A 27999-nucleotide genomic window follows, 5' to 3' on the forward strand; every position below is an offset into this window, starting at 1 on the left:
ACCCCCAATACCCGTGAATGCCTCTTTTTATTCACCGATTAAGTAACTACAATGTCCAGCAATGTAAAGTATCCCACGTATTCAGGCAAAATCTTTTCAAACCAAAGAAGAGGAAGTAAACTATCACTATACTAAATGAAGAAGGAATTAATATTCAATAGGAAATAAAAAGTATTGCTGGTTGGAGGACCCTTCCTGCTTCAGATTTATCAACAGCATGAATCAAGAAAAGTTAGCCAAACTTCAGGCTCAGGTCCAGATAGGTGCAAGGGTACAGCTCACAGAAAGAAGGTAGTACATAGAACAGCTACAGCTGATGACAAAAAGCTTCAGAGTTCTCTAAAAAAAACTGGTTTTGAACAATATAGCTGGTATTGAAGAGGTGAATATGATTAAAGATGATGGGACAGTTATTCATTTCAACAATCCAAAGGTCCAAGCTTCCCTCTCTGCTAACACCTTTGCAATTACCGGTCATGCAGAAGCCAAACCAATCACAGAAACGCTCCCTGGAATGTTAAGTCAGCTTGATGCTGACAGCTTAACAAGCCTTAGGAAGTTAGCTGAACAGTTCCCCCTGCAAGGGTTGGATAACAAAGCAGCAAAACCAGAAGACATTGATGAAGAGGAGGAGGATGTTCCAGATCTCGTAGAAAATTTTGATGAGACGTCAAAGAATGAAGCTAACTAAAATATTTTCTGGTTTTTGGAAGCTGGCATGGACTAGGTTTAACAGCTACATGGTTCTAAAGTTTTACAGACACAGAGAACATCACCTGTCACTGGTTAAGTAACAAATATTTTGTATATTAATAATGCTGTTTGTTTAGCATTTTCAGTCATTTGATTTTACATTTTGCACTTCCTCCAAGGATTTATTCTTTTGGTCAAAATACTAAGTATTGGTGCAGTTTAAGGGTGTTTTGGTTTTTGATTCTTGGTATTTGTTTTCTGTTCGGGTATTTTTGGTGTGTGTATGTGTAGGTATGTGTGTGGGTTTGCGTGTGTATACAGTGGAGAGCAAATTGGAAACAGTTCTATTTATCCTCCTCCTCCCCCCTAGTAGAAATAAAGCAAATCCTCACCAAAAAAAAAAAAAAAAAAAAAAAAAAAAAAAAAAAAAAAAATTGCTAAGGACCTTGCAATATTTTACCAGATTAATCCACAACCTTAATAGAGGCAAAAGACAACAAAGAAATTCTGCACCAAGTCTGATGTAAAAATCTTTATAAATCTATTTTCTTCAAAGATCAATGAAAAGCAAACATAAATAAACAAAAAAACTGTGAAAAATGTTAGTTCTATGAAAACATTCTGTAATAGAAGAGAAAAGAGACTTACATGGAAGAACATATACAGAAAACTGTTTAATATTGAAAACCAAAAAACAAGTTTGAAAGAAATCGGCTTAGCATTTTCAATTAGATACCGAAAGCAAGGCCTCCGCAAATGAAACCAGGAAAAGTGAAAGGAAAGCGGAGCAGAACATCCCGTGAGAGGCACTGCAGCCTGGCGGCCTGGAGTCTCACACAAGCTCTGCTACCTACAAGTCATGTATGGCTTTGGGCAAGTTACTTACTTTCTCTACACCTTGATATTGTCATTGGTAAAATGGGTTTAATAATAGTATCTACCTCAAAAGGTTATTTTGAATATAAAATGGGTTAATATCTGAAAGCACTTGGAACAATGCCTGGCACTTAATCATTCAGGAAGTGTTGGTTATATTCATTTTTATCCACTTGAAATATTCAACATACAGGCTAGGACTTTATAGCTCAATGAGATTTAAAAACAAAAACAAAGAAAAAGTAAACAAGGAAACCAAAACAGAACAATAGAATTAAAATTAAAATTATTGATTGAAGATTTAATTTATAATGCACAGTATAAACTTCATAAGGTTTCAAAAAGCAAAGGAATAGAATAGGAATTACTAAAATTAGAGAAAAGCAAAATACATAGAGGAAGCAAGTAAAACTGAAAACAACTCAACCAAAAGTGTGAGGAAAACTATCCTGAGCTGAAAAATACAGCTTTTTTTTTTAGCTCAATATATCAGGAGTGAATTATTTTAAGAAGTAAACTATTGCTCATATCTTAGCAAAACTACTGGAGTTCAAAAGTTAAAAAACCTATAAGTTTACTGCATGGGAAATAATTAAAATACAAGGGTAAACTCGGGACCTCAGAAATGAGTATTGGTATGAGGAAACAATTCTATAAAATAAAGAGTTTCTTTCGTACACACACATACATATTTTATAAAATTTGAAAATGTCAATTAAAATATACATACACATTTATCATTTAAGATTAGCTACTATTTTAATTTAAAACAATGTTAATAGCTCCTAAATCACAGCTCAAGATCAAAGAAACCACAAACATCACAGATATTAATTCAACAGTAATGATAAATATAAACTGCTTAAACTATCCTATTTTTTAAAGACACTGTAAAAGATGGTGTCATATTACTAGGTTCCAAACTCTTACTCCATAAAGAAAAATAATAGGATAAGCAATCATCTTTAAAAGTAAGTTTTCATAGAAAGCACATGCCACAAATGTCATTGAATTTCTGCAGGATCTATTGTCAATAGAGCAGGTAACAGGAAACCACCAAGAGGCTGAACAGAGAGATGGAGGATCAAAACAAGCTGCCCAAATGGCATCCACAGATGCTGTTCATTCTTCGGTGTGATGGAGACTAGAAAAGCAATCCAGGACTCCTCTCAAGGAGAAAAGCACAAACAAAGCCATTTTTGCCACCACAACCAGAACCATCCCTGGAAGCAGCATACCCCTGTCCAGGGTACCAAGATGAGGAGTTATAGCATGAGAGAGAGAGAAAGGAAATCTAGGACCTCATTGATCAACAGATTGGGGAGCTATTGGAGACGTGACTGGTTCATCTACAGGACAAGGGAGCGTGCCTCAAACCAATATGCAGGATATTCAGATGGGATAGAATTATCCTCCACAATAGTATTTGCAACTTTGGATTTTTGTTTCAATGACTACATTATGATCACCTTGGGACAACTTCCCCGAGGTGAATGATTCCTATAGAATTCATAGAGGAAGCTATTTGAATTGTGGAACAGGCTGTTCCAGGCTGACCAGTAGAGGATGGAATGAATGTAAAGCCTTAATGATAAGTTCCTAAACCCAGGAAATAACTGATGCATTTGCAAGATCTGCTCTGCCTCCAATGTGAAGGACTCCAGTAATGTTGGTCTTCGTATTCAGAGACTGTGAAGGAGAGGCTGTGATGATTTGGGAAGACAAAAGATGCCCAGGAGAGAGAGAGATTCTCCTAAATCAAGCAGAGTTCTGCATCTGAGACAAGGACAGAAATAACAAAGCTCCTCCAAAGGCATGTAGCCATGAGCAATGTGGAGATGGCTTTTAAAACAGGGATTTGCAGAAGAAGAGACTGACAGAGTGAGCACTGAAAAACTTCAGTCTGAATATTGAGCTACGGAGGGCCCTGAGCAGGCACTGTTCACCTGGTTGAAACTGAAAGTGTCTATGGGTTGGGTTTCTCCAAGGACATCATCTCCCTCTACTAGAGGATCCAAGCAGCCAGGTTGCTGCCTGAGAACAAATGACACCTTTAGCACCACCATTGCCTGACCCTGCACCTCTGCATCTGTAAATTTTACAGACTTTAAGAAGGAGAAAAAGAGGTGGGCCTGAATTCTCTCTGTCTACAAGGAAGACTGAAGGCCGTACACAACCTCGTAAGCGTACAATGGAGTAGGAGTAAGCGCAGGAGATAAAAATGTCCTTGACTATTTGGATACTGGTGCTCAGATGCCTATTTTACCAGATTCTTGGAGGATCAAAGGTCATCCATTCAATTGCCTGGGTTTAGAAGCAGCAAAATAAGGAAAAAGAATAACAGTGTGTATCACTGTTATTTCTCCCACTGCTGAGTGCATTATTGGCAGTGATATTTTACCTCCTTGTACTGCAAATGCTGATAACATCCAAAAGACTGTTTCCATATTTAGAAGAGCTGCTTGTACAGAAGCAGTAATGGAGTGAGTGCAATACAACAGCCCTGGGTAGCCAGTGAAAAGGCTAACTGGAACTGTAGCATAATGATGCATTATCAACAACTGAATTGGTTTGTAGTTTCTGTTGTCTCAACTATTCTTGGCTATAATGGAATCAGTTGCACAAAATGACAGCATGTGGTATGACATTTCAGACAGTGCTAATTCTTTCTCTGAATGTCTTTAATTCTAGAAGACAGCAATCAGTTTGCTCAAGCCTGGCTGAGCTTCTGTGGAGACCCAGGGCCCAGGCTGCTTCTCCATACAGAGTGTAAGTTGCTGCATGTAGCATCCTACATGAGCGGGACAGAAGTTAAAGGCCCAGGAAGAAAGCATGTACAGATGGTATCACAAACCACTTATCTTGTAAAGGATTAAAATTACTGTCCCCTGACATATATGTTGATAAATCTCCAGCCCCTTTGTCATAAGACCCTGCTGAAACTCTGTTCTCCTACCCTATGGAGTGTCTTTGTCCTAAACCCTTATTTATAAGCTTCCCCTTGCATTCCTGCCTCTGCAGAGCACTATTTCCATTTTCCAGATGGCCACCACTGGAGATTCTCCTGTTCATGAGTCCTAATAAAACTCATGTCTGTGACTCCCAAGAGAATTCATCTCCCTGGCGATGTGGGACATGAATCCCAGGAATGAGCCTGGCCCTAGTAGCGAGGGATTGAAAATTCCTACTTAACTGAAAGGGGAAAAAGAAAGGTAACAAGCTGAGATCATAGTGGCTGAGAGATCCCAACTAGAGTCGAGAGGCTATCCTGGAGGTTTCTCTTATGCAAGCTCCAACCAGACATCCTAAATGGCCACAGTATGCCATGCCCTTACCAAAAGTAGTTCCCAAATATCTAGGTCTCTACCTGATATTCTGTAAAAGATTCACTCACTATGTTTTTCTTTTTATTATTATTAACTTTATTTATCAAAAAATTTAAAAAGAAAACATTTCCAAACAAAACGAAGCAAAGGAATAAGAAAAACAAATACCCTGAAATAACTTCATTGCTTCCAATATGCTTTTACCTTACCACAAGAAAATTAAACCATAGTCATTCCTGAGCATTCCCATATCATTAAGGTTACCCTCAATATCTTATCTGTTCTTACTAGATTATCTTTCCCTGTTCACTAGCTGCTGTCTATCTCTAGGTCCCCTATAGTCTAGAATATTGTAGAATTTAGGGGATTCACTAAGTTTTATCTCTCAGAAACTTAAATCCTACAGAATATTCCTATGCCAGACAAGTCCTAAAACCAAGAGGCAACAGCCTCTTTAAGCACAACAATCAGATGTAGCTCCCTTCCCCATACTGTCAACACCCCCTTTCAATAAGAACGAGTTAGGGTGCTCACTGCCTAGACACCCGTGAAGATGGAGAAAGAGATTAAGTGAGAGGAAAGGGTAGCAACAAACAAGATAAGATTTAACAAAGGTCTATGAATACTGAAACTTTATATGAATGTTAATTTCTTTTAGATGCTGGGGTGTTGGAACAGCTGGAAGGAGGTAAATGACATGGTAGAACTGTAACTTATAACATCCTTTGAAATTTGCTCTATAGCTACTCATTGAATTGTGCTTTGAAAGTCTTAACCTTTCTGTATATATCCTATATTGCATAATAAGGAAAGAACTGAAACTGTAACCCATAACAGTTTTTGAAATTACCTATGTAACTGCTTGTTGAGCTGTACACCGAAAGTTAACAACCTTCTGTGTGTATGCTGTATTTCACAATGACGGAAATAGCTGAAGTTGTAGAACTGTGACCCATAACATTCTTTGACATTTGCTCTCTGTTTGTTAAACCATACTTTGAAAGTTATCACTGTTATGTACACATGTTAAAGTTCACAATAAAAAAATGTGTTAAAAAAAAACTCATGTCTGATTCCATGCCTGGTATGTGCTTTGGTTCTTGCAGCTGCCCTGTCCTGAGCCCTTCAAGAGCTGGGTTGGAACAGCTTCCAATACACAATTATTGTACTTCTACAGAGGCACTTGAATTCTGCTTTTTACCATTGATGGGTAGACTGAGACATGGAACTTCCCTTCAGAGGTATCATGCCAACAGGCCTCAATAAAGAACAGGTTGCAGTGACTTTGCAGCAGAAACTGACTCACAAGGTAGTCCAGAGATGATCTGTTAATCTTGATAAAGCACATGGACTATCACCCAAGTCAAATTCTCAGGGTAATGTGTCTGAAGCTCAAAGATCAATCTCTGAAACAGTAAAGGAAAAGCTGATTTCACTGTGGCCCTTTGCTACCAAACAGAAATCCCAGGACTTAATTAGACTGTTTGGACACTCAACACAAAAGTGCCACATCTAGGCATTTGTTTGATACTGCCCAAATGACTTTAACAAACTGATTTAATAGTGATATAACTCAAGTTTAACAACCAGTCCTGAAGCTAGAGGATAAAAACTGGAACAGTAGAACTTAGCAAAACCTAGAGTGGACAATGATGGTGATTAAATGTCAAAATATAAGAAAGTTTTTACATGAGGGAGAACAAGTGAATGTCAACATAGAAGGTGTTGAAAATGGGATGGTAAATGGGAAAAATACAATCAATGCAAACTAGGGTCTATAGTTAACTGTAACATTGTAATAGTCTTCCATTAATGGTAACAAAGGCAACATACCAAAGCAAAATGTCATTTTGTTGTTATTGTTTCTCCTTTTTCAATTTTTTTTAATTCTTCATTCTTTTATATTTATTTCCTCTTCTTCTTCCTTTGTGGAAGAAATGGAAATGTTCTCATATAGATTGTGGTGGTGAATGCATAGCTATATGATTATACCAAGAGTTATTGATTGTTCACTTAGGATGGAATGTATCATTGGTAAATAAAACTGTTTAACAATAAACAGAAAGATCCAAATGCTGGAGAAGATGTGGAGAGATATACCTATTCACTGTTGGTAGGGAAGTGTAATGGTACAGTACCCCAGGAGCATAGTGTGGTGGTTCCACAGGAGGCTAAGTGTAGGATTGCCATACGATCCAGCAATCCTGTTATTTGGTATATACTTGGAAGAAGTGAAAGCAGGGACATGAACAGGCATTTGCACACTGGTATTTAAGGTGGCAGTATTCACGATTTGCAATGGATGAAGGTGGCCTAAGGTTGCATCCACTGATGAACAGAATGGTCAACTGTGGTATATGCATACAATAGAATATTGAGCAGCTGTGAGAAGGAATGAAGTTGTGAGGCATGCAACTAGTGAATGGACCTTGAGGACAGTATGTTGAGTGAAATAAGCCAGGAACGTAAGGACAAATACTATAAGGCCTCACTAATATAAACTATAATGAGCAAATTCTGAGAACTGAATTCGAGGGCATAGGTTTTCAAAAGATAGAATGTGGGCAAAGATTGGGAAATCAACAATGCAGGAGTACAGAATGTTCAAGAAGGCTTATTGTAGAGGTTCCTAGATTGTAAGCTCTTACAGTAGTCACATCTATTCCTGAGTTTTAACTGTTATTTAAGAGATGTTTGTTTGGTACAAAATTTATATTCTCTGTAGCACACTATCTAATTTAACCTGTATGGTCAGTTTATTTATACTACATAATTGCCTGGAACCTAGAATAGGGAGTGAGATCTTATTTTTCTGTACAGGTAAATGTAGTACCCTGATATATCCAGAGAATTTTAGGCAGAAAATAAAAAAGTATTTGCAAAGTCCCCTTGAGGGACTGGGGGGAAAAGTGAAACTATTAAACTTCCCCACAGGGAGAATTCCTGATATCCTCATAAGCATTAGGGACTCCCAATTTAATAAATCAAGCCCACGATCTTGGGGCTTGTCCTTAGGAAACTTGTTCCTGCAAAGGAGAAGCTAAGTCTACTTACAATTATGCCTAAGAGTCACCCCCATAGAACCTCTTTTGTTGCTCAGATGTGGCCTCTCTCTCTCACCCACCTCTGCAAATAAACTCACAACCCTCCCCCGACATGGGACATGACTCCCAGGGGTGTAAAGACTCCTTGACAATATGGGACATGACTCCCAGAGATGAACCTGGCCCTGGAATCATGGGATTGAGAATGCCTTCTTGACCAAAAAGGGGAAAATAAATGAAACAAAATAAAGTTTCAGGGGCTAAGAGATTTCAAATAGAGTCAAGAGGTCATTCTGGAGGTTAGTCTTATGAATTATATATATATTCCTCTTTAGTTTCCAGTGTATTAGAATAGCTAGAAGTAAAGAGCTGAATATGTGGAACTGTAATCCAGTAGACTTGATTACTGATGATGATTATATAACTATATAGCTTTTATCATGTAATCGTGTGATTGTGAGAAACTCGTGACTGATACTCCTTTTATCCAGTGTATGGGCAGATGAGTAATAAAATAAAGGCAAAATATATATATATATAAATAAGAGGGGGAAATGGGCATGGAATGTTTTGGGTATTCATTTTTATTTTATTTTTCTTTATTTTGGAGTAATGAAAATGGTCTAAAATTGATTGTGGCGATGAAGGCACAACTATACGTGATACTGTGAGAATTGATTGTATATTTTGGATGGATTTTATGGTATGTGAATATATCTCAATCAAACTGCATTTAAAAAAAAAAAAAAAAAAAAAAAACAGTCCTGAACTGGAGTGACTTGTGCCCCTTCAGGTTTTGTCATTGCATGTGAAGGAGAGTGAGCCATGGAATATCTTTCCATTGGAGATGAGAATTATTTTTGGCTCATCTTTAGTCCCCTGTAATTATTGGCAACTCTTTTCCTCATCATGTTCCTCTTGCTGGGCCTCGAGGTCAAGAGGGCTTTGCACCCCGGGATACACTGTTTCCATATAATAGTGTAAGCACTGGTTCCTGAAATCAAAGTTTATGCCATAGAGGAAGTAGCCACCACCCAAAAAGACAGCACTAGAGAAGCAGCAGTTCAATCTAAACTCCTTTGCAAGAATCATAATGGATAATAGACTGGCCTAATTCTACATTCTGTCTAAACAGGAATAGGTATGCGTTGTCAACAACATTTTCCATTGTATTTGGATTAAGACCATCAGTCAGGTGGAAGAATTCATACACACTATAAGAAAGGAAAATAAATGATTATCTGAAAGACATATTCATTTGTCTGAGTCTTGGGTGCATGGTCAAAGCCAATACTACAGTTTGGCTCCATCCTGATGATTACAATTCTATTGATTATGGCCCAAATCAAGTGAGACATATCAAATGGATTTGGTCCCAGGCCCTATCAATGTGTCTAAGCTGAGATGATGATAGGAGGGAATACTCATGTGAAAATTTGAGCTCTACCAAAATCATGTAGAGCCAAGGTGTAAGGTCATCAGTAGAGGTAATTCATTAAGAGTGTTGAGTATCCCTGTAGATTCTTACCAAGTGTGCCAAACCTCAAGGCTTGACTGTCCTCTGAACATGGGCTATTTCTGTAGTTAATCATGTAAGTATTACATTAATTCAGGCAACCACCATGTGACTATTCACTCCTCAGAGGAATGGGACTGGCTCACTATAAAGAGTACCAAGCCCTTGGCCATAGATTCCTAGCTTTGGTACAAACCATTGCACGTTAGACACTGTCTGGACGCACTGCACTGCCCCATGGGACATGGGGTGGGGCAGCTGGCACTACCAAGCTGATGCCCCTGCTCTTGGCTCTGCTGTGAGTAATAAACTGTCTTGTTCTGATTCACAGAGTGTAACTGCTGACTTCAGCACCTATGGAATTGTGGCAGTCCAACCTGTTTGCTTGCTTGTTCACTTAGTCATATCCTTTGATGACTCTATGATGTTGGTTTTCTTCTCTGAAAAAGTTGATTGATTTTCTTTCATTCTTGACCTTGAAAATCAGAGATATAGGTTTAGGATGCTTTAAAAAGATTTATAAATAACCAATAATCCTCCAGATATATCAATGATTAAAAATTGAATTATTAAAATATAAGATTCTTAGGAAAAATAATTTCTGTATATTCTTTGCCTGCATTTCATATCAAAACTAGATTTAACTCATAGAGGCCCTTAGGGAGATTTCTCTTTTTAGCCTGTGGCATTTTTTTGCTGTTTTTCGTTGTTCTTGTCATTGTTGTTATTGTTGTTTTAATCTTTCTTAGAAGTTGGGGGTGGAGGAGGGAGTTTCAAGAAAATATTCTAAGCTTTAAGGTTTTTCCTGGGTAGAATTTCTTTAAAGTGCTTTCTGTGGGGTCTATCCTGCCTCAGGCTTCACATAGCTCAGTCTTTACTCGTAAAATAGTTATGTCTTTTGCTTCGAATTCTTCCTTAAGTTCTGTCAATTCCCATTTTACACCATTATTGCCTGGACATCAACTCTTATTGGCTGGCCATCTCTTCTCTAAATCAATTTATTTCTGCTTCATGGTGTTCTTTTATATTTTAAATCACCACACTGTTTATTTCTAATTAACACTGAAATGGTGGGCTTCAATTTTCCTCTGCTTTGTGACAATACTTTTCTAGTGAGATTTTTTTACCACTACTCAGAATTTTTATAATTTTTACTTCTATATTTTTGTATGAATGTAAGCAGTGTTTCTTTTTTATTTCTCATCTGCAGAATGAGCTGAATTTTCCTAGAACAGCAATTAGCAAGTATGTATAAGGATGGTTGGGAAGGAGATAGATGAGGGTAACTTTTCTATCTTCTCATCTCAAGTACTCTTTTTACTGTTAACAATATAAATCATCTCTTTCAAATATGGCACTACCACTATTTTTATTTATTTACTTCACACTCTTGTACCATGCTCTTCTCCAGCATATTTTCCCCTACTTATTTCAAATGGACCCCAAGCTATTTCTACACAGGGTGGTAGAATTTTCCAGACTGCTTCAAGGTCGATATTTGCTGATGTTCAGTCCTTGCTGGAAAGCCTACCAGCCTTTTTACTGTGGCTTCTCTTGATGATCCTTCAGATTGCAAGTTTTATTTCCACAGTTACACATATATGGACCTTGCTGTTTTAAATTAGTCTCAAAGAGTTGCGTTAAATTGTTTCACAAATATTGTGAATTTGTCCATTTCTCTTCATAATCTTCCTAATTTTTTTTCTTTTAGAGTCTTTCAGGTTATATTTCCATGTATATATGGGTTAAAGATTATTCTCTTTCTGTTGCATGTGTTTCTTTTGTTATAATGTTATGAATCCTTTGATTTTCATCATACTTTCTATTAACATACTTTCTATTTTATTCACTTTTTATCCTTCCCTGACTTCAACTGGATTGATTGAGCTTTCCTTATTCTCTGTATTAATTTAATATTTTTGTTCAATTATTTTAATGTTTTACAATTTTGTAACAAGATGATATACATTTATTTGTATTTATCCTGCTTGGTACTCATTGTGTTTCTTCAATTCTGGAAAGTTTTCCATCATGATCTTTTTAAATCCTTCAACCCCTCTCCCTATCTGTAAATTTTTTTTTGGTGGGGGGGGGGATTTCTCTTAGATATATGTTGGACATTTTTCATTCTAGCCTCTATATTTCTTAAATTTAGTGTTCCCTATGATTTTATTTCTCTGTAATGCAACTGGGATACTACTCTTAGATCTACATTCCAGTTCCTTGATTTTATTATACAGCTGCATCTAATATGCTTAACTGTCCACGTAGTTTTGGTTTCAATGGCTACTTCATTTCCATAAATTTTATTCTTAATTTCTGCCTTTTTCCTTGAAGTCTTCTTTCATTATACTTTTGACATTCTATAGTATCTTCTACATTATTTTTATTACTACTGGTTCTTGAGGTACTAATTCTCTTGCTTATTGCATCTGTTGATTCCTCCACATTCATATTTTGTTCAGTTCTTCTTGTTGTTTGCTTATTTTATTGTCCCCTCATCTTCTGTGGGGAGTTGCTTGCTTTTGTTTTGTATCTATTTTTTACTATCATTTTCATTTGCTAGTATCCTCCAAGTTGTGTAAATATCCCCATGAAATTGCATCATATTAGTTTCTGCCAGGCAGGTTTATGAATAGGTTTGTGAATTTTGAACCATTTTGAACCATTTTCCTATCAATTTACTGATAGAGTTTTTACACTAAGTAGAAATTAAAACTTCAGACTTAAAACCTATATGTCATGTAGACATCTTTCTTTTGGGGGAAAATTTGGGAGACATGCTGCCTGAGTTAAGGAGTAGATGATAAGTTTTCATGCTGCTTCTCCATCACTGTTGATAGTGTCTATGAATGGACAACATTTCACACTTCAATTAATAAAACTCAATTCCAGCTCTCAGGTATTTTGTCCAGATATTAAATGCTAGAAGTATATCGTTAAGCCATTAGCTTTCACCAACTGTTCTGACTGTGAATTCTCTCTTAATTTCTGGCATTCTGGGATTTTCCTTTTGTTCTTTTGAGTTCAAATTAGTACTTGAAAAAATTATATTTCATGTGTATGTCTGTAGCAGGAAGGAGCCATTTTTCATAAATGTCAAAATTCACATTATTTTATGTATGTGTATAACTTTGTCCCCTGGATAAAATATTCACACTCTAAGGGCAAGAAGTCTGTTGTTTTCTTTTGTATTACCCACAACATATAGTATAATAAATCACATTGCAGATCCATAATAAATACCCACTAATGTAATAAATATATATAATTTAACACTGTTGTGGTTTCAAGCTGTGTGTACCCCAGAGAAACATGTTATTAAATTTAATTCATTCCTGTGGGTGTAAAACCCATTGTAAGTTGGACTTTCTGATGAAGTTATGTATCAGTTAGGGTGTGTGCCACCTCAGTCAGGATGGGTCTTAAGCCCATTACAGGAGTTCTTTATAAGAGACTGAAATTCAAACAGAGAAAGAAAGTCACAGGTAGAAAGAAGCTGGACATCGAAGCAACCCAGAGGAGAAGGGAGAGACCAGGAGACACCACCATGTGCCTTGAGGTGTGACAGAGGAGCCAAGGATCATCGGCAACAGGTCCCAGAAGGCCAGTCTTCAGGAAGAAAACATCACTTTGATGGTGCCTTAGTTTGGACATTTTTCTGGCCTCAAAACCATGAGTGAATAAATTAAGCCAAACCATTCCATGGTATTTGCTTGAGCAGCCTAGGAAACTAAAACAAACACCTACATATAAAATTAGCACGTTTTTAATTCTTCAAGGAATAAGTTAGAATAAAAAATACATTATTCATTTAAAGCTGAACAGAAGGTAGAGCCAGGTGTTAAATTTAATAGAGTTATTTTAAGTGTGGGAAACTGCTTATATTTTCTCATTTCAGAAGAGAATGGAAAATAGCTTTTAAGTCATATATAATACTTCTTATCAAAGGATTTTAAAAAGCATCTATATTGCTTTTTCCATCTATGATTATTTTTGGTAATTTGATATATGAATTATTTTTCCATGTCTTCTACAACTTTGGAGACTACTGTTCTTAACACCCTCCTTGGAGAAGATTCCTATTTGCTCATATGCTGTTGACTGCATAGTGGAGAAGTATGTGTTTCCATTTCCTTATCACCATTTAAATTTCAGTAACTTTATTATGTCATCTTCCCCCAACACACCCTTAACAGTTTCTCATAAAAAGTATTTTTTTATGATGACTGTTAAATTGTTCATATAGGATAAACAGGTCTTAAATGACACAAAATGTTCAAGCAACCCAATACTTTGTATAATTGGGAGGAGGGGGCAGGTAGCAACCTCAGTTCTTCCAATTACACAAATCAAGCTAATACTTTCCTTATAATACACCACATCAGCCAGCACTAGGTTTTCCATTCTTAATTCTTTAAGTTTTCCACTGGCATTAGAAGCAGACACCCCACTGGCGCTCTTACATTATTCATTTCCCTCACACTGTTTTATGGCCATAACAATGCCATTATCCAAAGCCTTGCTCTCCTTAGCCATGTCATTTCAAGTGATTCTAGGCAGTATTTCCCCAAAAGTTTTATTAAAACATTTGTACATAGAGAAATGTTGGAAGAAGCACACAACATATGCCTACACACCCTTCCCTAGTTTCCACTATTTTGACATTTTTACCCCATTTAATATATACACCACACACAAACACACATACACTCATGTATAATAGATATACTTTTCTTGTTACTGAAGATTTGAGAATAAGTTCCTGTAACCATGATCCTTGACCTCCAAGTACTTCAGCATATTTCTCATAAGAATAAGGACATGCTCTTGTATAATTGTATTAGTTAGGGTCCAATCAGGAGACAGATTCCACATCATTTTTTTGAAGAAACAGAGTTCAATATTAAAGAATGTTTAACTGGTTATTAGAGAACTAAAAGGAAAATTAATAATATGAAGGCATCATGGAGGTGGTAAATGCAGGAGACAGCTACCACTCTACAACTGGGGGGAACAGAGAAAGAAGATTGGGATTATTATAATTTATGGGCTCGGAGGAGAGCCCCACAGAGCTGGGACTCAAGCCTGTGAGGAGGTGCTGGCTGGTTGGTCCTGATTGTGTGGGAAAACTGCAAACTGGAGCTAGCCACCACTTCTGGGATCAGTTCCCACTGCCAAGATGAATAAATGCCACTGTGCCATGCTGACAAGAACAGAAAACAAACTGGAAGGAACAAGCCCCTCCTCTCACCTTTTGCCTTCCAGGCTCTCTCAAAAGACCCCTACTAGCAGTGCCTATCATGGAGCAGGCTCTCCGAGGAAAACTGTGGCTTGCAAATCCCGGTCCAGGCTCAGAAAGCAGAATCTGAATTTAAGAGACAATAATGTATTATAAGCACAGTTTATCCCTTTGGATACACAGCATTTATAACTACTCTTCTGCACTTGAACTACCACATAACTAGAAAAAAAAAGGCAGTGTCCATCCACTGAACCAGGTACAACTTCATATAAAAGCAGTTCTTACCGTTTCCAAAAATGAGACACAGAATTCCAGCACTATTGTGATATTGCTGGAAGAGCACTATGGTATTCTTATCTGGACTATGTAAATTATCCTTCAAATTAAGTCACAGATCCATATTGTTACCATTTACAGTACTAAAGATTAATGTGTAAATTTAACCAGTATCAACTACCTTTGTATAAAGTAGTAAAGATGGGTGGAGAAAGAGAAGAAATAAATATATTTAAATGCACAAACCCATACAGACATAACAAACATGTAAGAAATAATGCATAGCTGCTACAGCTCTTTTTCTAACTGGCCATGATATATAGTATATATAGATATAGATTTAAACTTATTTTTGAATATGAAAACATGATGACCAATTTCAATTTCTCACATTTTTCCAAGAATCTGCAGGCTACATCCTCTTCCAATTTCAGTTGGTTTAGAGTTCTTGGTTGTTAGCAACAGAAACCAAATCTAGCTAAATTAAGAAGAAAAATAATCATTGTTTGAAGAATTGGTTAAACATTCAGATTCAGAAAATAAGCAGGGCCAAAGGAGATGGGGCAGCAGGATCCTTAGCCAGGGTCACGCCACAGCAATAGCTTGGTAAAGATTTTGCCACTACATCCAATCCCACTGCAATCTAAGGCTCTCAAATTTTAGACCCTCCTTATGACATTATATTACTCCAAAAATTTCACTTTTCAAGTGACTTTATCTTATTGGCTGAGCACACATTAAAATGTTTGCAGGCTGACTGCCAAAGGGCAAGTCAAGGAGAAAATTACCTCTTTGGCTTTTGTAGTGAGGAGAAAGACACTACCCAAAATTAAACTAAACTATATTGTATAGAAAGACAAAATACCTAGAATCGCAAACATAATACTGAAGGAGAAGACCAAAGTTGGAAGATTCACAATATGCAATTTCAAGACTTACTATAATGCTATAGTGTTCCGGAGAGCATGATATTGGCAAGAAAAAAAAAAGACACATAGATCAGTGGGTCAGAAAACAGAGCTCAGAAATAGACCCAAACAAATGCAGACGACTAATCTTTGACAAACGAGAAAATTAAATGGAGAAATGATAAGTCTTTTTACCAAATAGTGCTGGAAAAACTGGATGTCCATATGCAAGAAGATGAACCTAGAAACAGACCTTACACCTTACCCTGAAATTAACTCAAAATGGATCATAGACAAAAAAGTAAAATGCAACAATATAAAACTCCTAGAAAACAACATAGGAGAAAATCTTGTGACCTTGGGATTGGTGAAGAGTTTTTAGATACAACACCAAAAGCATGATCCATGAAAGAAAAAGTAGATGTTTGACTTTACTAAGATTAAAAACTTCTGTATGCAAAATCACTGTTAAGAAAATGAGAAGACAAGACTCAGACTGGGAGAAACTATTTGCAAAACACATATTTGAGCCCAGAGCTGGGCACCGGTTGAGACCCTACTCCGGGTCACAGGTGCCATGGAGGCCACAGCGGTGGGAGAAGTTGAAAATGAGGACGGTGATGGCGATGACGACGGCAATTGCGGGGACCTGTGCTTCTCGGGCAAAGGCCTTTGAAGGACTTGAAGCATTATCTAATCTGACTAGACTGAATTTATCTTACAACCACATAAATGATCTTAGTGACCTCTCATTGTTTATTAGATAACGTTCCTGCGAAAGGTCTCAGACCGAAAGGAGACACCGAAGTGACTTCTGAAAGTGACTTTGGAAACAGAAGAGGAAGCAATAGAAAAATTCCTCAAAGATCAAAAATTCCATATTACTCCAGAACTACTTAGACTTTTAAGCACCACAGTGAAAACAGCTCTTTTATTAGTTGTAATCATAAAATGAAACAACCTTACCTTGGAGATTTATATGTAAGATCATCTTTTGCTAACTCAAATACATCAGAAGAATCAGAAGAACAGAAGACTGAAGTAATAAAGGTAAACCCATGCAGCTCAGCAGACACCACTTATCGATCCCTTGTTGAACAACTAGATCAAGAAAGAGAGAAGAGATGGAAAGTTGAACAATCTGAAAAGAAACTTATTGATTATATTGATGAACTGCATAACAATGCAAAAGAGAAAAAAGATATTCATAGCCTGGCTCTACTTACCGCAGATAGGAAAGAACTTGAAACAAGGGAATTTTTTAATGATGCTGACTTCCAGAATGCCTTAGCTAAAGGAATAGCCAAAGAAAAGAGAAAATATGAGCAAGATATAAAAGAATACCAGGAAAAAATTGACATATTAAATCAGCAGTATATGAATTTAGATGATGAATTCCATGTTGCTTTAACAGTTGAAGCCAGAAGATTTACAGGTATATCTGACATGTATGGTGAAGGAACAAAAAATAAAACTTGCAGAAGTTTCCAAATTGAAACAGGAAACAGCAGCAAATTTACAGAAACATCTCTATCCCAAAATTGTGGAAAATTAGAGGCAAAAATTGAAAATGTATGTAGAGAGAATGCATCTCTGCAAAAGGCCAATGAACATGATAGTGAAGCATTAAGAATTAAGAACAAAATCATAGAAGACCAAACTGAAACCATTAGAAAATTAAAAATTTGTTTACAAGAAAGAGATGAATACATTAAACTTTACAGGAACAGATCACTGAGATACAAAAATGTACTCAAGAACAACTTGAGGAAAAATCTTCACAATTGGATGACATAATGGACAAATTGGAAAGGCACAATGAAAGAAAAGAACAACTAAAACAACCATTGAAAGAAAAGGAAATAAAACTTGAGGAAATTAGAAAAGCTTACAGTACGCTTAACCAGAAGTGGCATGATAGAGGAGAACTATGTCATCTAAAATACAAGTAAAAGAAGTGAAAGAAAATTTGAAAACAAGGAAAGGAAACTTAAAGAGGAAAGAGACAAAAGTATTGAACTACAAAAGGAGGTACTAGAAAAACTTCATAGTATGGATGATGGCTTTAAGAAACAAGTTGATGCAATTTTTGAAGCTCATCACTGAAATACTACAACTGGCAAATGAAAAACAGAAGTATATTGATTCTGCAAATGAAAAGGTTTATCAAGTTGGACAAGAAATGCATGAGCTTCTGGAAGAAACATGCAAGAACAAAAAGACAATGGAAGAAAAAATTAAACAACTCTCTTTTGCTCTAAGTGAAATTCAGCAAGAATTGTGATGATTCTGAGGAAGAAATTCATTGAACTATACCAACAAACCTATTGTAAAAATGATTAAATATTGTAACAGTAGTAACTTCTATGACTTTGAAATGTCTCTTTCTACACATTTCATAATATATTTTTGAAACTTTGATCAAGTGTTTAATTGTATATACAGGTTTTTATAATAAATAATTGTGTGTATTAGAACAAGCTATCAAATAACAAGATTTAAGACACTTTTTCTTGTTTCTGCGCTATACATTGTTTGGTAATTACACATTTGCCCATATATATGTAAATGAAAATTATGATTAGTATTTTGATTATGTGAGAAAAAAACACATATTTGATAGATGCTTTGTATCCAAAATATGCAAAGAACTCTTAAAGTTCTACAATAAGAAAATAAACAACTCAATTAATAAATGGGCTAAAGATCTGAACAGACCACTTCACTCAAAAAGATGTATAGATAGCAAATAAACATCTGGAATGGTTCTCAACATCATTTGCCATTAGGGAAATACAAGTTAAAACAATAATGAGATGTCAATATCAACACACACCTATTAGAACAGCAAAAAATTAGAAAGAAATGATACTTAATAATTGTTGATGATGGCTCAGAACAAGAACTCTCATTCATTGCTGTTGTGAATGTAAAATGGTAGAGACAATTTGGAAGACAGTTTGGTAGTTTCTTGCAAAGCTAAATGTGTGATCTGTCCAACTGATTTGAAAAGTTACATCTATACAAAAACCTGCAATGAAAGTTTATAGCAGTTTTGCTCATAATCTCCCCAAAGTGGAAAGTAACTCAATTATCTTTCAATAGGTAAAAGGATAAACAAATTGTGGTATATACGTACAATGGAATGCTATTCAGCAATAAAAAGAAAAGGGCTGTGGTGATGGTAGAACAACATTATGAATGTAATTGACAGAGCTGAATTATATATTTGAATATGGCTAAAAGGGGAAATTTTAGGTTGTATCCATGTTACTAGAATAAAAATAAATTTAAAAAAAAAAACATAGGACTATACAAAAAAAAAAAAAAACAGTGAGCCCTAATGTAAGCAATGGACTACTATTAATAATTAAATTATAAAAATGTTCTTTCATGAATTGTAACAAATGTACCACCCTAATGCAAAGTGTTAATAATAGGGTGGTGTTTTAGTTTCCTAGGTTGCTTAAAGCAGATACCATGAAATGGTTTTGGCTTAAACAATGGAAATTGACTAGCTTACACACTTACAGTTTTGAGGCCATGAAAATGTCCAAATCAAGGCATCATCAAGGTGATGCTTTCTTCCCAAATACTGGCTGCCAGTGATCCTTGGCTCCTCTGCCACATGGCACAGCGTGTGGTGGCATCTGCTGGTCTCTCCCTTCTCATCTGGGTTTCATTGCTTTCAGCTTCTTTCTCTGTGGCTTTCTATCTCTTTGTCTAAATTTTATTCTCTTATAAAAGATGACAGTAAAAGGATAAAGACCCATCCTGAATGAGGTGGGTCCTACCTTAACTGAAGTATCCTCATCAAGAGTTCCTACTTACAATGGGTTTATACCCATAGGAATGGATTAACTTTAAGAACATGCTTTTCTGGGGTACATACAATTTCAAACCATGACGGGTGTTATATGGGACCTTTGTATTTCATGCATGATTTTTCTGTAAACCTGCAAGTTTTCTAATAAAAATTGAAAGAAATGAGCTATCAAGCTATGGATGGGCATGGATGAATCTTAAATGCATATTGCTAAGCTAAATAAAACAGTCTGAAAAAAAAGCTATATAATGTATGATTCCATTTATATTCTGGAAAAGGCAAAACTATAAAGAAGGTAAAAAGATCAGTGGTTGCCAGGGGTTTGGGAGAAGGGAGAGCAGGAAAATTTGCATAGGGGAAGCACAGATAAATTTTAGGGTGATGACACTATATAGTATGATAATGTAATAGTGGGTTCATGTACTTTACAGTACAAAGTGTAATGTATAGAATTTAAGAAAGAAATCATTTAGAAGTTTGGGGGATCCCAGGATCAAATGCAGAATATGACAAAAATATCTAACTCTATTATAGATATATGAAACAGCTTTCCTGAAGGGAGTAGGGAGAAAGAGGTTGACCTAACTAACTTTGGAAGTGAGTAGAGTCTGTAAAATTGAACACAAAAGAAACTATAAATAAGCACATATTCTTGTTAATAAAGTTGTACCCCACATAGGTACAGGTTAACAATTCTGAAGCAACTATACATTGTTCATTGCTGGAAGTGAACAATTAAATAAGTGGGTTGTGGTTGGCAGTAGACAATTTTCTCACTTTTGAGTGGGAATTTACATACAAGCAAGGGGAAGCAGCTGGAAAGATCCATGTGGTAAAGGACTAAAGTTGGAGACATCAGTATAAACTCATGTTTAGCATAATACAGCTACAGATGTTTACAGATAGATATTTATTGATACACACATAGCTTAGTATGTACATGTATATTTCCTTGCTCCATCAGCTGAGACGCCTAGAAGCAAGGAAAGACCAGTAGCAATGAGCACAATTAGCACCCAGATTTTTTGTTTATAAAACTATTTTCCAAAAAAGGAACTCATTTTCCTTGGAGAAAAGAGCTGTTTCTCAGACTGGGCAAGAATTATAAAAGATGACTCAGAACAGAAAGGACTCAGAAAGAAACACACAAAACACATGCATGCACATATAATCATGGGAATGTGTCAAAGGGACATATGAGCTGATTGAAAGAGCTCTCAATTTGAACATCAAAATAACTGGATTAAAAACCAAAGTATTTTAAAAATCATAAATTCATACTGATATTAGTGAATGGTTAAATAAATAAACAGATAGAGAGGAGGTAATCGATAATTCTCCCACGAAAAAAGAAATCCAAATCATTTCTACAGGTATTCTGCCCCCATGGAAGTGGAGCACAACCTTTCACTCTTTAAGTGTGGGTTACCTACTATGACTTCCTTCCCAAGAGTACACTATGGAAAAGGAAAAGAAGAGCAACAATTCTGTGGAGAAACCTGAAGAAGATTAACCTTAACAGTGATAAGTCAGGTTGAGAGTATGTTCCATGGATGTACTGTGATGAAAATGACACTTCTGTGGTCTTTTTTCCAAAACCCCAAAAACCCAGTTTAATAATTAGAAAAAACACAAGACAAATCCCAATCGAGGAAAATTCTGCAAAAATACCTGGCCTTTACTTGTCACAATGGAACAAGGAATTTGAAGAAATTGTCAGTCTAGAGAAGACTAAAAAGATATGATAACTAAATGTAATATGGTAACCTGGATGGGATCCCGGGACATAAAAATAAAATTAGGCAAAAACTAAAGAAACATGAATAAAGTATGGACTTCAGTTAATAATTTCTAAATACTGGTTCATTATTTGTGACAAATATGCTGTTAATAAAAGATGCAAATAGGGGAACCTGCATATGGGCTATATGAGAACTCGTTGCTCTCTTTACTCTGTAATTTTCTGTGAAACCTAAAACTATTCTAAAATATAACATTTAAAAGATGAATTGGAAATTATCCTAGCACTCATCCTTTCCAGACAAGACTTTCAAAAAACAGTTGGACACAATGACCTATTGAATGCATTTGTATAAGAAGAAACAAAAATGTAGCCCAGGTGGCAGATACAGAGGCAGTGCAAAGACTCAATGTTATCTTGGTGAAAAAACATCCAATAAAAAAAGCATGTTTTAGATCCATTCTGATACATCTTACACAAATCCCTTATCCACAGTCCTCTATTGCTACTTCAAAATTTTTTAATCACACAACTAAGCCCTTAGCCTTAGCCCATATATCATTGTAGATCTTTACCTGAGTGCATCTCTCCTTCCATAGAGGTAGGAAAAACTATGAACAAAATGAAGTTTTTGTCCACTGGCTTTAGTTTATCCACTTTTTCTAGCCCAGTTGTAATGTTATGGTAGTGTACAGCCAGCACTGACATATCGTGCAGATCCATCTTAAGTGGGCATCAATTTTTTTTCTCCTTAGTCAGCTAGTGATAGGGAAACCCCTCATGAGACCATAACTGTGACCACAGGGAGAAGCAGCAGTGCAATAAGAATGAAGTGCCTTGGGTGTCAGGAAACTCTTCATACAATTTACTTGTGCCTTCAGAAAGCCTGGTCCCGTGGACTCCGCTTTCCCTTGAAATGGCGGGCTGCTAAGCAAGCTCAAATACAGTTATGGCTGCTTTGATCAGATGACAGGACAGGCTGAGTTGCATGAATACTTGGTGACACAGTCAGGTGTTCACTCTCTACAAGTTCCAAGTGGCAGGCCAAGGTCTGTTTTTCAGAAGGCCAATATTTACTTCCTGAAGAGGCTACGGATTTGTATGTTAGCCTAGAGATCTCTGCTGTTATTCGATTACAGTGCCTTCAAGTAGCCTCATGATTTCAGACCTCTACAGATCCTTCAAACACCATTGGCTCTGCGGTCTCCAAAGGGTCAAATGATGGAGTTGCTAGCTCTGCCAGTTTGAATGTATTGTGTACCCCAGAAAAAGCTATATTCTTTGATGCAATCTTGTGGAGGTAGACATATTAGTGTTGATTAGATTGGAATCCTTTGAGTGTTTCCATGGAGATGTGACCCACCCAACTGTAGGTGATAACCCTGATTGGATAATTTCCATGGAGGCGTGGCCCCGCCCATTCAGTGTGGGCCTTGATTAGTTTACTAAAAGCACTATATAAGCTCAGACAGAAGGAGCGAGCTTGCTACAGCCAAGAGGGACACTTTGAGGAATGCACAGGAGCTGAGAGAGGAGCTGCAGATGAGAGATAGTTTGAAGATGGCCATTGAAAGCAGACTTCTGCTCCAGAGAAGCTTAAGAGAGGACAAACGCCCCGAAAGCCACTGAGAGTGACATTTTTGAGGAACTGCAGCCTAGAGAGGAACTTTCTGGGAGAAGCCATTTTGAAACCAGAACTCTGGAGCAGTCACCAGCCACATGCCTTCCCAGCTAACAGAGATTTTCCGGACGCCATTGGCCATCCTCCAGTGAAGATACCTGATTGTCGATGCGTTACCTTGGACACTTTATGACCTTAAGACTGTAACTGTGTAACCAAATAAACCTCTTTTATAAAAGCCAATCCGTCTTTGGTGTTTTGCATTCCAGCAGCATTAGCAAACTGGAACACTAGCACTGCCATTTGGCTGATCCGGAACTCTGATTTATTCTGGGTCCCACTCAAAGCTGCCAGGCTTTCAAGAGGCCCTGTTTTCTGTTTCTTGGAATAGGAAAAAATACAATATGCCAAAAAAAAAGAGATGTATCCATGTGCCAGGGATTGTACAGTGCTGCTGTTACACACCACTGCCAATGGATGTTGAAATAAAATCCTTTATTCTCAAGATGGAAAATCCCAGCTTAAGCATCCAATTGTTTGAGTTTAAGTCATGTGCCCAAACACTATCAACATGGAGCAGGAAGAGGAAATAATCAGTACCCTTTGGTTCCCAGAGTGAAAAGTTGGGTCTTGCCTCTTACCCAGTTGGGGAAGTCAGCTAAAATAGGGAGGAAATTTAAATGCTGGAAGGTCCCAAATCCACAAATGTCCATCACAATTGTATGTCAATGACTGAGCATAAACAATGAGGGCTGAATTATAGAAAATGCCTAGTGTGGGTGCACACACACCTCACTGAATGTATAAAGTTACTTTTAAACCCCATGTTGGTAACATACTTGTTATTAGTCCTCTCCAGAGACTGGGACAGGAGAATAGGTGGGAAAGGTGGACTTCTTTATTTCTCTGTGATTGCTGAGGTGTATATCACGTGTGATTTAAATAGAGATAGGCTCTAGATCTAAAATTCCATCAGTTTTCCTTTAAAGAAGGCCCTTTCCCTTTGTCCCACTTACCACTCAGCTCAACATGTTCCAGATCTTAACTAAGACAACAGTGGAGGAGGAGCCTTATGGATGGATAGTCATGTTGTGTCATACTATGAGCAAAGAAGCAAGGAAATATAGAAGAAAGGATATGTAACACTGTCTTGCACCTTCAAGATACGTTTCACAGAAAACGTGACATTTTAACCAGAACTTAGAGACTGCCTAAATCAAAGCAGTGGGAATGGAGGCATGGAACATTAGCCCAGGCTCAGATACATGCAAACGTATGGTAAATTTGGGGAACTGCAAGTAAATCTGATGAGCCAGGAAAATGGGGTGATTGTGTCATGGGATTTGAAGTCAAACTTGAAAAGATCCTCCCTATAGGAAATGAGAAGCCATTAAAGAGTATAGACTGGAAAATGAAAAGGCGTGAGGCAGAGGAAGCAGTTAAGAGACTTTGCTATAATCAACATATAAAGTAATAATGTCTGAACTAGAGCAATGGCAATTGGAGTAGACAAATAAAGGTACAGATTTGAGAGGCATTCTCTAGCTCATCTTAATTAAGCTTGTTGAAGTATTGTGGAAAATGAGGAAGCAGGATGAGTTAAAGATCAGTGTTTTACACCAGGGCAACCAGGTGAATGGAATAGAGAAGGAGGTAAGCAGCAAATCTTCCTTACCAGAACATTTTCCTGTGACACGTGACAGGGGACCAGGGCAGCATGCAAGTTCCTTCCACTTTCAGTTCCTTAAAGATACAAGTTGTTAAAGATCCGGCACAAACTCCTCTCACTGTTCTCTTTGCTGTAAAGGGATTACCCCATGGCTGTGTGCATGTACATGTATTAAGCTAGTAGAGTCTAACTCGCGAATAAGTGATTTTACAAACGCTGAGCAGGATTTATGATTTATAAGGCTGTAAAACCAAATTTACTTCTCTTCAGGATCTGCCTTTTTTCTCGCTGACACCCAAGAGTTACAAAGTTTTTCTTCATCCCCTGGAATGCTGTGGATGTACAGAATAAATCCTGCAAAGTACCACTTCTCTAGTTTTTTGTTATATATCATACTTCTTGCTTCCCTGGGTCCAGTAAAAGGGAGAAAACTACCTGTGTTTGGTGGTGTGAGAAGTGCTTGATTAACGACAGAATGAAAGCAAGAACCTCTAAGTTGCAGGTGATTTACAGTGCTGTGGAAGTGATTGGCCACCATCCAAAAAAGGAGAGCAAGAGAAACTGCTGCTACCATTTAAACTCACAAGGCTATTCTTGTATTCCAAGAGTTTTGAGGTTTACAGTTGTCTTATCTGAAGAAGTATCACTGATACCAGTTGGAATCCTGTTTAGTGCTGCACAAGGCAGTAGAAAGTGCACGGACTTTGAAAGCTTTTCAGCCAACCCCATTTAGGTATTTATGGGCTATGTGTCATTGAGTGACCAATGAATTTCTCTCAGCCTCACTTTCTTATTCTTTGGAATGCAATCATAATAATTAGCAAATGGAATTCTATGTATACTGGTACACAGTGGTGTTCAATAAGTGTTAGTTTAATCTGAATTGAGTATGGGGAAATTTTCACAAGTCTCTTAGAGACTGTGGACCTTACTTTCTCATCTGTAAAAATATGAAGTTGAACTAGATGACTTCTAATGTCCTTTCCAGCTGGGAAGATGCTACAACTCTAGAAATAATATTTTAAGCTTTCTTTGGTTAACCTTAAAATTATCCCTACATTAGAATGAACTCATTTAGTTTGGTTTCAAAAGCAGTGTCCAATTTTAAAGGACTAAGTATGGAAGCTGTGTTCACTGATTGATCACAGCTGTAACATATTTTTATGACAAAATTAAAAGCATAAAAATCAATTTTCTTTTATGATGTATTTTCTTTTCTTTATGCTTGGTAGGTGTGGCTAATGAAAATTTCCTGAGCAGATTTCTATCTTGAGCTGGCACATTAAAATATGTCAATGGATCATACTCAATATCCATATACCCTATTTATGGACATGTAATAGAACTATTGAAATATGTCTTAATTTTTTATTTGTAGTGATGTTTTCTTAATTTCAAATTCTCCAAAGAGTTTCTGGGGTTAAGGTACTTCTTATTTGTATTTAACAAGAAAAAGCCCTTAACACTTCACTTTCAAACATTTTATGAAGTCATGGGACCAGGATTGTATGACATTTGCACCTACTTATAAATATTTTCAGCATCTTCAATTCCAAACCAAAATATGTAGCTTAGACAAGACCAGAAGAAAAGTAGTTCATCAGTCACTTACATGGAAGATCCAAGGGAGGGACAAGGCTATGAAATTTGAATGGTTAATAAAGCATTGCTTCATGGCAACTTTTTAATCTGATCTGTGTGATTACATTGCTCTCACAGGAACACCAAGCCCTCTCATAGCCGCAAGGATTTACCTTCTTGGACACTAAACTGGATTATATATTTTCTAATTCATTTAAACTTAAATTAGGAGATTTTCTACTGGATAAAAGTAAAATTAGAAATAATATAACACAGTAATCATAACACAATTATTCTCTGTTTTAGGTTATGTATCTTTTTAAAGCATATTTTTGAAAATTATATGAAAGTTTTACTTTTCTAGAGTGAAATTCAAGGCCTTCATTGCATAGGGAGAATATTTTGTACTACAATAAACTGAGTTTTTAACCTGGAATTTTTTTTAACGAAACAAAAGAGCTAAAAACTTTATTGACATCTTGATAAAATTTGATACAATTTTCCATAGCTCAACTCAAATAAGAATTCACAAAGTGAAGTACATTTCCATTGCAGTTTTGCCCCTTGCTTTGTTTTGAATCTGTATGGTTCTATTCTGGCAATGCCCTGTTGATCTTCTGGCTTTGAGGTCCCCTGACACTACTGTCTTCAGCATTTGAAAATCCCCCACATTCGTTGCTTGTCAAACAGGTCTGGTATAAAGTTATCATGTTAGTAGTAAAATTTGTCTTTCTGTCATGTGGTGTTTTGCTTTTCTTTTTCCCACAAGGAGCTGGGTCCCACAGACAGCATAGCCCCCTCTTTGTACCTGATCACTGGAGTCCTTTCTATAGGTTTCCTTCAACAGAAAAAAATGAAGCATTGACATTTTCAATCTGTCAGTTTTTGTGATATTTTATTAGTAAAAATCAGCCCCAATACACATGCTGCTGGTTTCCCTGCGCTAGGAAGTTCTTTGGGGTCAGATCTATTTATCCATCTATGTACAAGAAGTGATACCAAGTTAGGGACATGATCACTTCAGTGTGCACATTGAAAGGAACCACCCCAGAAACACCTGGAACAGTCCCTTGGGAGGTGGATAAGAAACCTTGCTTTGAGAGTGGGATAATGTAATGTAGAGTAATGAAGCTCCAGGGCTTGGTTCCTTTGTTCTCACTCTGCAGTGACCAACCGGCTCCTTTAAGTAACTCACCTTTAAGCCCTGAAATAGAGCATACTCCTTTGTGAGATGGGTGTCATAATAAGAGTGCAGGCTTCCTCACAGAAGATCAACCTGCTTTAGGATTTGAGCAAAAAAATTCACATGAATATACTTGAAACCCATAATGTGAGATTATGATTAAAAGTTATTTCCTTCAATTAAATTTTTAGCAATTCCTGTGATGAAAAAGAATCTCTGTAAATTTTGATTTTATCTAAATTTCTGGTGTGTTTTAAAATAAAAATGCACACCCAAGTTAAGGCTACATGAAAATCTATATCCAAGTACTAACTCCATTGGGTTTCAAATCATTACTCTCTGGCAGCTTCCAGTATTAACTGGGTCAAGGATAAGTATCTCATATTCCTTGGGGCAACATGTCCCTGCCACTCACAGGGCTTTCAGAGTGATTGGAAACTTCAAATGGGTGTTCCCATCCAAATGCTTCTCTAGTTTTCGGAAGTCAGCAACGT

At 36.8% G+C, this 27999-nt stretch overlaps 2 pseudogenes; both read left to right on the forward strand.

The window, feature by feature from the left end:
* The first annotated feature begins 217 nt into the window (after positions 1 to 217).
* On the forward strand, positions 218 to 691 carry LOC119516879 (annotated as a pseudogene).
* Positions 692 to 16616: 15925 nt separating this feature from the next.
* LOC119516479 lies at positions 16617 to 18168 on the forward strand (annotated as a pseudogene).
* Positions 18169 to 27999: the final 9831 nt, after the last annotated feature.

Source organism: Choloepus didactylus, chromosome 20, assembly GCF_015220235.1.
Source record: "Choloepus didactylus isolate mChoDid1 chromosome 20, mChoDid1.pri, whole genome shotgun sequence".
Classification (NCBI taxonomy): Eukaryota; Metazoa; Chordata; class Mammalia; order Pilosa; family Megalonychidae; genus Choloepus; species Choloepus didactylus.